The sequence below is a fragment of the Myotis nattereri genome (genome assembly GCF_964212035.1).
Source record: "Myotis nattereri genome assembly, chromosome: 11".
NCBI lineage: Eukaryota > Metazoa > Chordata > Mammalia > Chiroptera > Vespertilionidae > Myotis > Myotis nattereri.
The window spans coordinates 53,838,631-53,849,829 of NC_138086.1; the positions used below are offsets into that span (position 1 = coordinate 53,838,631).

General features: G+C 39.2%; 1 protein-coding gene across 1 annotated transcript in view; it reads right to left on the reverse strand.

Annotated features, from left to right (window-relative positions):
* Positions 1–10,924, reverse strand: part of DGKB (diacylglycerol kinase beta) — a 530,693-nt gene extending 519,769 nt beyond the window's left edge. The window contains exon 1 of the mRNA XM_081101920.1: positions 10,522–10,924. The gene's annotated coding sequence lies outside the window, so the exon portion shown is untranslated. The remainder of the gene's footprint in view (positions 1–10,521) is intronic.
* Positions 10,925–11,199: the final 275 nt, after the last annotated feature.

The following is an 11,199-nucleotide window of genomic DNA, read 5'->3' on the forward strand; positions in this document are numbered from 1 at the left end:
TTTTCCTCCTCTGAGACAATTTATTTTCATTCTTTACAATCCATATACTCCAATATACTCTAAAAATATTAGATTTCACCAAGATGTTTTCCTAAAATTACAGTCTCTCTCACTTTATATTCTTTTCCTACTTCAAAGGAATCAAGTATTATCTGCACCACCAAGGATTTATCTCTTTCCCATTTGCTGCTCTCATCTTTTTATTCATGTAGTCATTTGTTTATTCAAGAGTTATGCTTGTATGAATGAAAGGAGTACTGGCTTTTATAATAGGGTAAAAAAATAATTACCTCTACACATCTTTGTAAGTTAGTTTATTGTCTTTGTTTTTTTATATTCCTTTCCCTCAAGATCCAGCTCAAATTCTAAATTATCTGTAATTAATTTCTTAATCTCTTACTCTCCTATAGCATCCTACGATGTACCTACTTCTATTGCTGCATGTAGCCCATGGTGTTACATTTCTACATCCATGTATTTCCTCCAACCCCTTAATTTAGGACTAGAACCTGTCAATGCCACACATTCTAGTCAACATTTTCTTCCCAGAACCTACTATTCAGATATACCATAGGTGCTCAAAAAATTTTAAATGTATTAACTGAATGCTGATAGGCCCCCAAATTGTATTGTAGGGTTTTCAAAGAAAAAGTACTATTCGTTCCCAGGAGGAGGAATTCTGTGATTAAATAAGATCAGGGAAGTTCGTGCTAAATCCCACTCCTGGAGATTCCAACATACACTTGCATCTGAGGAACTATAAGAAGTCCTTAAAATAGAAAACTATTTAACTTTGTTTAATGTTTAGATAAGAAAAGCTTTCCTTCCCTTGTCTTTTTTTAACACGGATATTAGCATTCCTCAAACAATGTTTCCATATGTCTTAACACAGTTTGGATTTTAACTCATTGGGATCAGCAAAACAGATGTTAAAGAACCAGAGAGCATGCACATTCTCTCCATCCCGATGTTCCCAGTGGTAGGTTATAGCTGCTAATTCCTTCAACATGGCTTTCTATATTATTGATATACTAGAGACCTGGTGCACAAATTGGTGCACAGGTGGGTTCCACCTGGCCCGCCCCGATCGGCCGCGATTGGGGCCCAGCTGGCCAGGGGAAGGGTCCGTGGGAGGTTGGCTGGCTGGGGTAGGGGCCGTGGGAGGTTGGCTGGCCAGCCCCACCCCCAATCGGGCCAGTTGGCAGGCTGCAGTGAGTGTCATAGCAACCAGTCGTTTTGGCCATCCCGGCTACTTGGCTTTTATATATAGAGAGAGATACATCAAACAATACCCTTATTAATTCTTTTTTTACTATTATTGTTTCTTTTTTACTAATTTCAAGAATTAAAGAACATTGCCTAACCATAAAGAACAGCAATATTATCACAGCTACATTGAAACCATTGGTCTCATTTTTTTTTAAAGTGCTCTTAGAAAGATCATGTAGTTACAAAAACACCAAATGCACCACCAAGCTGTTGTGCAGGTGGCCTGAATGAAACTCAAAAACCTCACCGCTTCACTTTCACACTGTTTTACAGTAGCATTTAGAGTGCATTCAAAACCAGGGACCCAAAACAGAACAATAGTCCTCCCCTGAATGGCTTTCATGCTATGCTTTCTTCCATGTGTGACAGCAAGAGGACCTCTATTTGGCAAACAGAAATTTCTGACATGTGGCGTGGCAAGTAACATTATGGAACAATAAAGCACCCACCCTGGTAATCAGAGCTCTTATTAAGAACAACAGGATAGCAAAGTGACTCATCAGCCTCTGTGCTCTTTCTGGAGTCTAGTAATTTGGGGCAAGTGTGGGGAAGTTACAAGTTGTTTATGCGCTGCCCAAAATGACAGGCAAGAGAAGTTACTAAGCAACATTAAGTACTTGCATTTTTCTAATCTTTAAAGCTGCCACAAGCTGAATAATCTTATAATATAAAGGTAAAGGAAAAAAGAATGTGGGAGTCATGTTTTTGACTGAATGAAAATGTTTTGCTCAGTAATTCTAAAATTCTGATTCACTCTGAGTTCAATTGTCTTGATTTTAAGGATTAGTTCTCATGTATAATCCTCTTCTCACCATCAACATCAGAAACTTTAATATAGATAATAATAATAATAATAATGCATAACAGGAGGGTGGTAGGGTTCCACAGTGACTTCAGCTTTTTCTTTCATAGCACTTATTATAACCAAATAAATCAGGTACTTGCCTTTTTTTTTTTTTTGGAGAATTTGCTTCTCTATTTCTCTTTCATTGAAGTCCCTTCAGTACTGTGGGTACTTGTCTGTTATTTTACCTTCTTTCCCTGATCCTGGCACAGAGTAACCCCTCAATGTCTGAAGGATGGAATAGGATATGAGGTCATGGTGTTCACAATTCTGTTTCTTAAGGTGATAGTGTTTAATAACTCTGTCTACTTATATAAACCTCAGACTCCCCAGAAGTAGCTGAGTGTTGCTTACAATCTCTAAAATACTTGCTGTGAAAGGCAGGCATGCCAGAATTCCCTAGCCCTAACTTCTTCTCATTAAGGACCCAGCAAAGGGATTCCTTGGTCAAAAGCCCAGAAAGAAACATTTCCTAACATTCTGTCTCAGCAAAACAAGTTGCTGAATAAAGTACAAACTCATCTTTTCAGCCTGAAGTTCTGTTTTCAGGTCAAGGATCCTGCAATGCTTTTCCACAGCACCTCTATTTCTCCCTCCTTTCCAGTTCAGTTATTTCAAAAGGAGTCGATTGAAGTAGTCATAGAGTTCCTCCCATAAGAGGTCACATTTCCGCGGTGTGCTCAGGTACAAATAGCAGAGTAGTCAATATAGATAAAAACAGAATATCATTTTGTACTATTAAGTGGATAATAACTGTGACTGTTTTAAAAATGTCAGAGGAAGAAAATGAAAGAACTTTCTTCATGGTTTTAGGGAAGGGGAAGGGAATGAATTTCTGAGGGCTCCTTGGGCTCCAGCAACTCTCTGGAGGGTGTTTACATGTGTTATCTAATTTATCTTCATTAAAAGTTATCATTTTTTGTAGTTCAATAAAAACCTTTTGGAAAAAATAAAGAAGACCCTATATAAGTAGGGTGTTTATTACAACATTTAATAGGTTTTATGAGTCTCATAAATATTTATTAATTATAAAACTAAAATTAAATCTGCTTTTAGATTTAGATTCTATTTAGAATATCTTCTTTGCTATTGATACTTTACTTTTTACTTGAGACAAAACCCCAAGTAAATAGAAAATAATAAATTGAAAGTATTTACCAGCAACCTTTTGGTGCATGGGACAATGCTCAACCAACTGAACCACACTGGCCAAGGCAAACTGTAAATATTTTTGAGTATTCATGTGCTTTCTGTTCAAAGTCAATTATATGCTATTAAATCATGTAATTCTGCAAATTGGATATCATTTTCATTATCCCTGTTTTACAAAGAGAAATGTAAAGCATTAAATTTAAGTTACTTGTTCAAGGTCATCCAAGTAGTAAATATGTAAGGTCAGGCAATTTGAATGCAAAGAATAAGTTTTAACCCTTTACAGTGCCTAAGAAGGGAATGATGAAATTCAAATGAGCATCTCTGCATATTGAAAAATTATACATCGAGTCACTATCTCCACATCTTAATCCACAATTCCATCATCATGAGTAATCAAACATTATATAAGCCAAGACCTTTTAAAATAAAATAAATTCTATTTTAAAAGAAGGCCCAGTTACCTCATTCTGAGATTACCATGTTTAAAGAACTCCAAGGAGATTTTAAATAGTTATAACACTTCTAATCCCATCTGTTATTCCATTGGTTTAAAATTGAATACTTGATACTTGTGGATTAGAAAGAGAATAGAGTTGATTGATCCAAGATGAAACTTTTAATAAAAAAAGTGGAAAACCAAATATATGTGATGTCCGTTCAGTTAACATGGTTATAATAATCAAATATTAAATGAAAGAAATTTACACAACCATTAATAAGTAAAATCCAAATTATCCCATAAACTGAAAATGCTTCTTTGGGGGAAGGGAAGTAAGGATTGATTTTCCTACCACTACCCATTTATACATTTTTCTTTAGTGGTATCCAGTTTCTAATGTCTGCTCTCAGCTATGACTCAATATTTGTCAGCTACTTCTGAATCAAAATCTTCTCAAGATTCTTCCTCAAAGGAAACAAGGGCTTAAAAAACAATTTTCAAAAAGCACCATTTTACAGCTTCACTCTATTGTCCCACAAGAGGGAAACATCTTTTAGGAACTGCTTATTCTAATATTTGTTCCTCCCACCAAAGATACGTTAGTGCCAGAAATTAGTTATCATTAAAATTTTCAATAATGTGACCTAGAAATGAATATGCCAACTGTCATATTCCCAAATACTGTGCCCTATATTTTAAATATTCAATACTATCCAGCAGGGATGGGGAACATCCAGCCCATGGGCAGTATAAGGCCAGCGAAACCATTTGGCCTGGCCCTGCCAGGCATTATCAGGGAGTTAATTAAATGTTTGAACAAATATAGCAGGCTAATTTTTAAGTTAATAATTACGTAATTATATATGGCCTGTGAATGATGTTATAAATATCCAAATGGCCCTTGGCAGAATAAAAAAAACAAAACACAAAAAACGTTCCCCACCCCTATTATAGAGGATGGTAACTGTCTTTTGAGTAATTTTATACTAATTATAAGTTCAACCAATTAAAATCTACTATCTGCCTCAGACCTTGGAAATGCATTTAAAAGACCATTCTATAACATTTGGGGGCTAAAGATTGTGGTAGTGGAACTACCTATCTCTTCAGGGAACTGAACTAGAGCTTTGAATTCAGTTTATAAAACAAGTGTTTACTGTCCAGCCTGTGTGGCTCAATGGTTCAGTGTCCACGCATACACCAAGAGGTATGCCATTCAATTCCCAGTCAGGGCATATGCCTGGGTGGTGGGCTCAATCCCCATTATAGGGCATACAAGAGGCAGCCAACTGATGTTTCTATCTCTCCCTCTCCCTTCTTCTCTCTCTAAAATCAATAAAAACATACTTAAAAGAAATAAAAAGAAGTGTTTACTGATCTCCAATATTGTATTAGAAACTATGCTCAGCACTAATGTTCCAAAGATAAAGTTTGGTTTCCTTCCCCAAGGGTAGAAACTGGAGTATCCCATCCCTCTGCGGCACACTCATAATTAAAGCCTGCACACGTTTCAGTGGAACCACAGAGGGCAGTTGGGCCAGTGGTAGATCCCAAATAGGATCTCAGAAGGTCAGGAAGCTTAAGGGATAAAGACACATCAGGCAAAACACTAATGAAGTGAGGGCAGAGGAATTTGGGAGTCAAGAAAGAAAATAAAGAGATAGCTGTAAGCAGAGACAAAAGAGGTGACCAAACTGGAGTGACTGGGTAGTTGAGTGTCAATCTAGGCACCAGGAGGCGATGGGTTCAATTCCCAGTCAGGGCATATGCCTGGGCTTATCATTCAATCTCACAGCAGGGGGCATAAAGGAGGCAGGCAAACAATAAAATAGTGGTTGATGTTGATGTTTCTCTCTCATCAATGATTCTATCTCTCTTTCTCTCTAAAAATCAATAAAACTTTTTTTAAAGGTGAACAAACAACATGAACTGTACAGGATTATAACAAACCAGTGATAGTTAACAGTGAGTAGACTTTGAACCTTTTGGTTAAAAGCATGGGTTCTAGAGCCAGACTGTCTGATTCATGCCCCTACTTTATTCCTACTCAGTTCTAACTGAAAGTCATTTAACCCTGTTTCCTCTTTTGTAAAACAGGAATGAGGATGATAAGTGTATTTTCAAGATTAAATGTACAAGATGCTTATACAAGCAATGTACTAAGTACTTAATAAAAGTTCCTGTCATTATTTTTAAACAACGAGAAGAAGAGCGCTCTGGCCAGTGAGGCTCAGTTGGCTGGGAGTTGTCCTGTGCACCTCAAGGTTGCCAGTTCAATTCTAGGTCAGGGCACATGCCGGGGTTGCAGGCTCCATCCCCAGTAGGGGGTGTGCAGGAGGAAGGCAATAGATATTTTACTCTCACATCAATGTTTCTCTCTCTCCCTCTCCCTCTCTCTAAAAAAATCAATAAAAAATATTTTTTTAAAAAGAAGAGAGCTGAAGACCCACATTCAAAAATCATCTCTATTCCTAACTTTAACCTGTAGTGTCATAACAATGTGATTGTATTTTCAATATATATATATATATATATATATATATATATATATATATATATATATTTGTGTGTGTGTGTGTATGTGTGTGTGTATGGCAATAGTTCAGTAGCACCAACTTTCCTTATGGAGCATATATATACATTCATACTCTGATTTGGGATGTAACAGCTTTTGTGCTCTTTGGTCTGTACTGATTGGCATATTGCCAATACCAAACAACTGAGTCAAAGAAATCTTGTTTCAAACTTACAATATAGATTCTCTGTGAAAAAGTAAATCCTTCATTTCAAATTGTTGACTCAGATAACACTTTAAAAAGAATTGCAGCTGTTTAAATTTAGTGTGCTGAGAAAGACCAATCTTAAAATATTATTTGGCTTTACGCCCATTACTTTTTTTTTAATCTTATTCCTTGTTAGTGCCTGTCTTCTATGATAAAAAGACAAGTGACAGTAATCATGTTATTGTTCTTAACACTTCAAATTTTTACCTAAATGAACCATTTTGGTTTTATCCCCATCAGTTAAAGATGTCTTTTTTTTAACTGGCAAATTTTCTAAAGTGATTATGCAAGAACCAGTGATATTTTCATGCACTGTTTTACCTCTTCAGTCATCATCTGGCCTTTCTCCCCTACTTTCCTTTGAATCATTTTTACTCTTAAAAAAAATACGTAAAGATCATCTGAAGACAAGACTAATCTAATTTCCATAATCAGACCTTACAACTATTTAAAGAGATGTTTTAAGTCTATGCTACATCTGTTACATTAAAAATCACACACAGCCCAAAGAGTTTGTTTTTAGGACTCCCACAGGACACAGAATCTAGACAAGATCTCACACCAGCCTCCCACCCTGTGATCCCTTTTTTCCCTTTATCCCTCTTGGTGTTCAGAACTTCCAACTCCTCTTCTCCCATCATCTTTCTTGGCAAAGATGTCCCAGCTTTATTACCACAGTTCATGAAGCCAGAGCAAAGCACTAAAATTGGAATGGTTGAGTATGCCAAGTTTTCGGGTCAATTTAGGTTCTAATTTAGGTAGATCTAATCTTGGGTATCAATAGAGCAGGGAATTCTGCCCAGACTGGTATGATTTCTCAAGCACTCTCAACAATAAACTCCCTGAACTTGATCTATAACAAAATGAGGTGGCAAAGTGTTAGCCTAGTCACACGTAGGGGCTAATCCCAGCCCACCATTGACTAGACATCTTGCTTTAGGCCAGTGATGGTGAACCTATGACACGCGTGTCAGAGGTGACACGCGAACTCATTTTTTCGGTTGATTTTTCTTTGTTAAATGGCATTTAAATATATAAAATAAATATCAAAAATATGTCTTTGTTTTACTATGGTTGCAAATATCAAAAAATTTCTATATGTGACACAGCACCAGAGTTAAGTTAGGGTTTTTCAAAATGCTGACACGCCGAGCTCAAAAGGTTCGCCATCACTGCTTTTGGCAGTTTGCTTATTCCTCTGGGGTTGAGTTTCTTATGAATGAGAGAGAAAGGCATCTCCGTTATCCCATACAGACAAGACATTCAAAGTGTTTAACCCAGTTCCAGCCAAGAGTGCACTCGCAATAACTGGGCACTAGTCATGCATTGAGTGGCAAATCATACATGCAAATAACCCCAGGAGCTATCAAGGAGTTGAATTTACTTCATAGTTAATACCCAAGAGTGAGCAGGTGCAGAGGATTCTCACTTGAGGTAAGATTTTGTGTTGGTGCTTGGCAAGAGAGAGAGAAAGGGGCAACTGGAAGTGGCTTCTTTAAAATTTTTGCCTGGAGCTTACTCCAGGCAAGTGCTCCTAGGCTAAGAGGTATTATTTTAAAAGGATACTGCAAAGTAGCATGCCTACATAAGTGCAGTTCTGTTTCTGAAGTCAGCCAGGAGGAGAAGCATTTAGGTAGGATATTCTTACAATGTCATTCCAAGTGTCTATGTCAGCATCACCGTCATTCTTAGTAGGCAGAATTAGATTGAGGGACCAGAAATGATCTCAGTCTGGCTGGTCTGGCTACAAGTACATATTCCTTCTTTCAGTGGTGTACAAGGAAAACCAGGAGTCATAAAATACTTGTCCAATTCAGACACTACCCCAGCAAACCATACCAGTGGTTTAAACCTTAAAATAATTGTTCCATTTCCAAAATGGGTTTGAAAATCTTCTCAGACATAACATGAGGTTTGCCTACCATTAAAACAACCAAAAGGCCGGAACCAGTTTGGCTCAGTGGACAGAGCGTCGGCCTGCGGACTGAAAGGTCCCAGGTTCGATTCCGGTCAAGGGCATGTGCCTGGGTTGCGGGCACATCCCCGGTAGGGGATGTGCAGGAGGCAGCTGACCGATGTTTCTCTCTCATTGATGTTTCTAACTCTCTATCTCTCTCCCTTCCTCTCTGTAAAAAATCAATAAAATATATTTAAAATAAAAATAAAAAACAACCAAAAGTATGAAGCAATGTAAGTCCCAAAACTCAAACTCCACCTACCTAAGTCTCTATCTTAAAGAAGTTCTGATAAATTCCTATTCAAACCAAATTCCTGTCAATTCCAATCATGCTCTCAACATGATTTTTCTTCTCTTTAGCTAAATACTCAAGGTGCAGGTAAATGACCTGCTCTAGGGTATCAAGGGACTGCCTACAACTTGCTCCAACTATATTCTTTGAGTTTTTATGTAGATATTTCCTTTTCTTTTTTATTGCTGTCTAAAAGTTTTAGCTGTCCTCATACATGAACTATCATAACAAATATATTCCCTGAAATATATATTTACTCAGTGACTTGCAAATTCATATGTCGAGAAATTATGTGTTTATGTGGGATGAATTGCCTCTAACAAATTGGATATTTCAACAATGGCGGAAATATTATATTTGGAGATACCCGACATGAGTAGGCAAAGTAACGCATTACATTCAGGATATATTATTTTTATGAAAATAATGAAAATTAGGTAGGTTAGAGAAAAAGGTAACATAATTTAAAACAAAAATAATAGGATAAGATTCTTAGTTTCCTCTTTTCTATTGACGGAGAATTTCAGAAGCACATACTTTGCATTTCACAATAGTTATTTCATATGTTTTGATACCCCTTTATCCCATAGAAGTTTTGGTAGCATGTTTAAGTATCCAGCTTAAAACTCTGCCTACTAGTTTGGATAACCTGTTTTTCTTTTTTTCATAATCTTTCTTGGAGAAGACTATAATAATACAGTAATTTCTTCAATGATCCTACAACTCACTCTAACAGTTTTCCATAATATAGCCTTTCTGCTTGAGGAATTCATTTAATTTTTCTTCATTATTAAAATCTGGTCAGTGTAAAAGAGGACTGACTAGATACTCCAAGTTTTTTAAATTCATTATTTATGGTTTTCCTGATAGAAAAGACCCTTGGTGTTTTGCTGGCATTCACATTTGCTTTACAATGGGCTGGCCCTGGCTGACCTATTTTTACCTTCTTTTAGAAGAGTTGGTTATCTGCAGCTGGAGCAACCAGTTGAGGTTGTTTTTTTAAAAGTTTTTAAAACCTTCGTTTCTTTCTTTTCTTTTTTCTTTTTTTTTTTTTTTTTGCCCGTGCACACAATGCTTCTTAGTTCTAAGAATAAAGTCATCAGTTAAAACCACCACTTTGAAGTCACAAGGAAGGGACCCTTTAGCAAGGAGAGGAAATCAGTGCAGTGCTGAGAAATCAGGGGAGCCCTGCACGGCCCACCCACCCAGGAGTATTTGAATGTTTATCATATCATCAGTGTCGCCCAGGCTGTTGCCTAGCAGTTATCTAGAGACCTACTTCACGTTTCATTCTGATTCAGTAAAGTAAATCTAAGACTTTGGGGTTTTGTTTGCAGGCTTCTTTCTTTTACAGATGAGGAATCAGTCCGCAAGGAAACTTCTCACAATTAGCACAGCCATTTGAGAGTCAAGGCCGGCCGGCCTCTTCGCCAATTTCCTTTGGAAAAGCAACTTGCACCCATTCGTAACTTTCCCGAGACCACTCTCGCCAGGCCATCCACAGCGCAGCGCCCGTTTTGTGGCCTCAGATCACAAGGGACAGGGGGCTCTCTGCCTGACGCACCAACCAGAGCATCGGTCCGCAAATACCTGAGTACCCGATGGCAGCACAACGAGGGCCAGCGTCAGCGTCGGGCAGGCAAACCCAGGTACCATCTCCCGGGGAAGCCAAAGCCCTGCTTTTCTAACTTTCCTGGCCATTTCTTCTCGGCTTCCCTTCCCCCACCCGCCTACCCAGAAGCCACTCCAACTGCTACCCTACCCACGTCGAGTGGAACTTACTGCAGCGCGATGCAGGCGAAGGCTGGGCGCATCTCGGCGGCGGGAGCAGCGGCTGCTCCGGGAGGAGCGGGGACTAGCCAGCTCCCGGGATCCTTCCCATTGACACGCCCGCCCGGCTCAGCACCAGCTCCCTCACCGCTCCGCGTCTCCGGAGAAGTGGCGCTTCAGGAACTCCGCTCCCAGCATCTCCTCCTCCCTCCCACCCCTTCCCAGATCACAGGGCCGGTGCTAACTAGTGCCGGAGGAGATGGAAATCCAGTCCCAGCCCACCGCAGCGCAGGCTGCCCGAGGCTGCCAGCCCCCGAAAATTTGCAACTCAAAAGCAGCGGAGCCTGAAAGTCATCTTGGACATCCCCCTCACCCCCGCCTCCTTCCCCACCTCTCACTCCTCCCACTTCCCTCTGCTCCCGCGGCCACCTCCAGTCTCCCACTCGAGCTAGTTACCCGGAGGATGGCTGTCTGATCCACACCAACAGCATCGCAGGGAAACGGCATTTGTCAGGGATGAAATACCTGTTGTCCGTGACTCATGCTGTTCTCGCGTCGCTTTGAGTCCTCGATTTACATCCAGACGCTCTGATATTGGAAATCTGGGGAGTGTGTGTGTGTGTGTGTGTGTGTGTGTGTGTGTGTGGAGGGGGAGGCGATCTGCGTGGCTGCCACAGCCCTGCCTCGCTC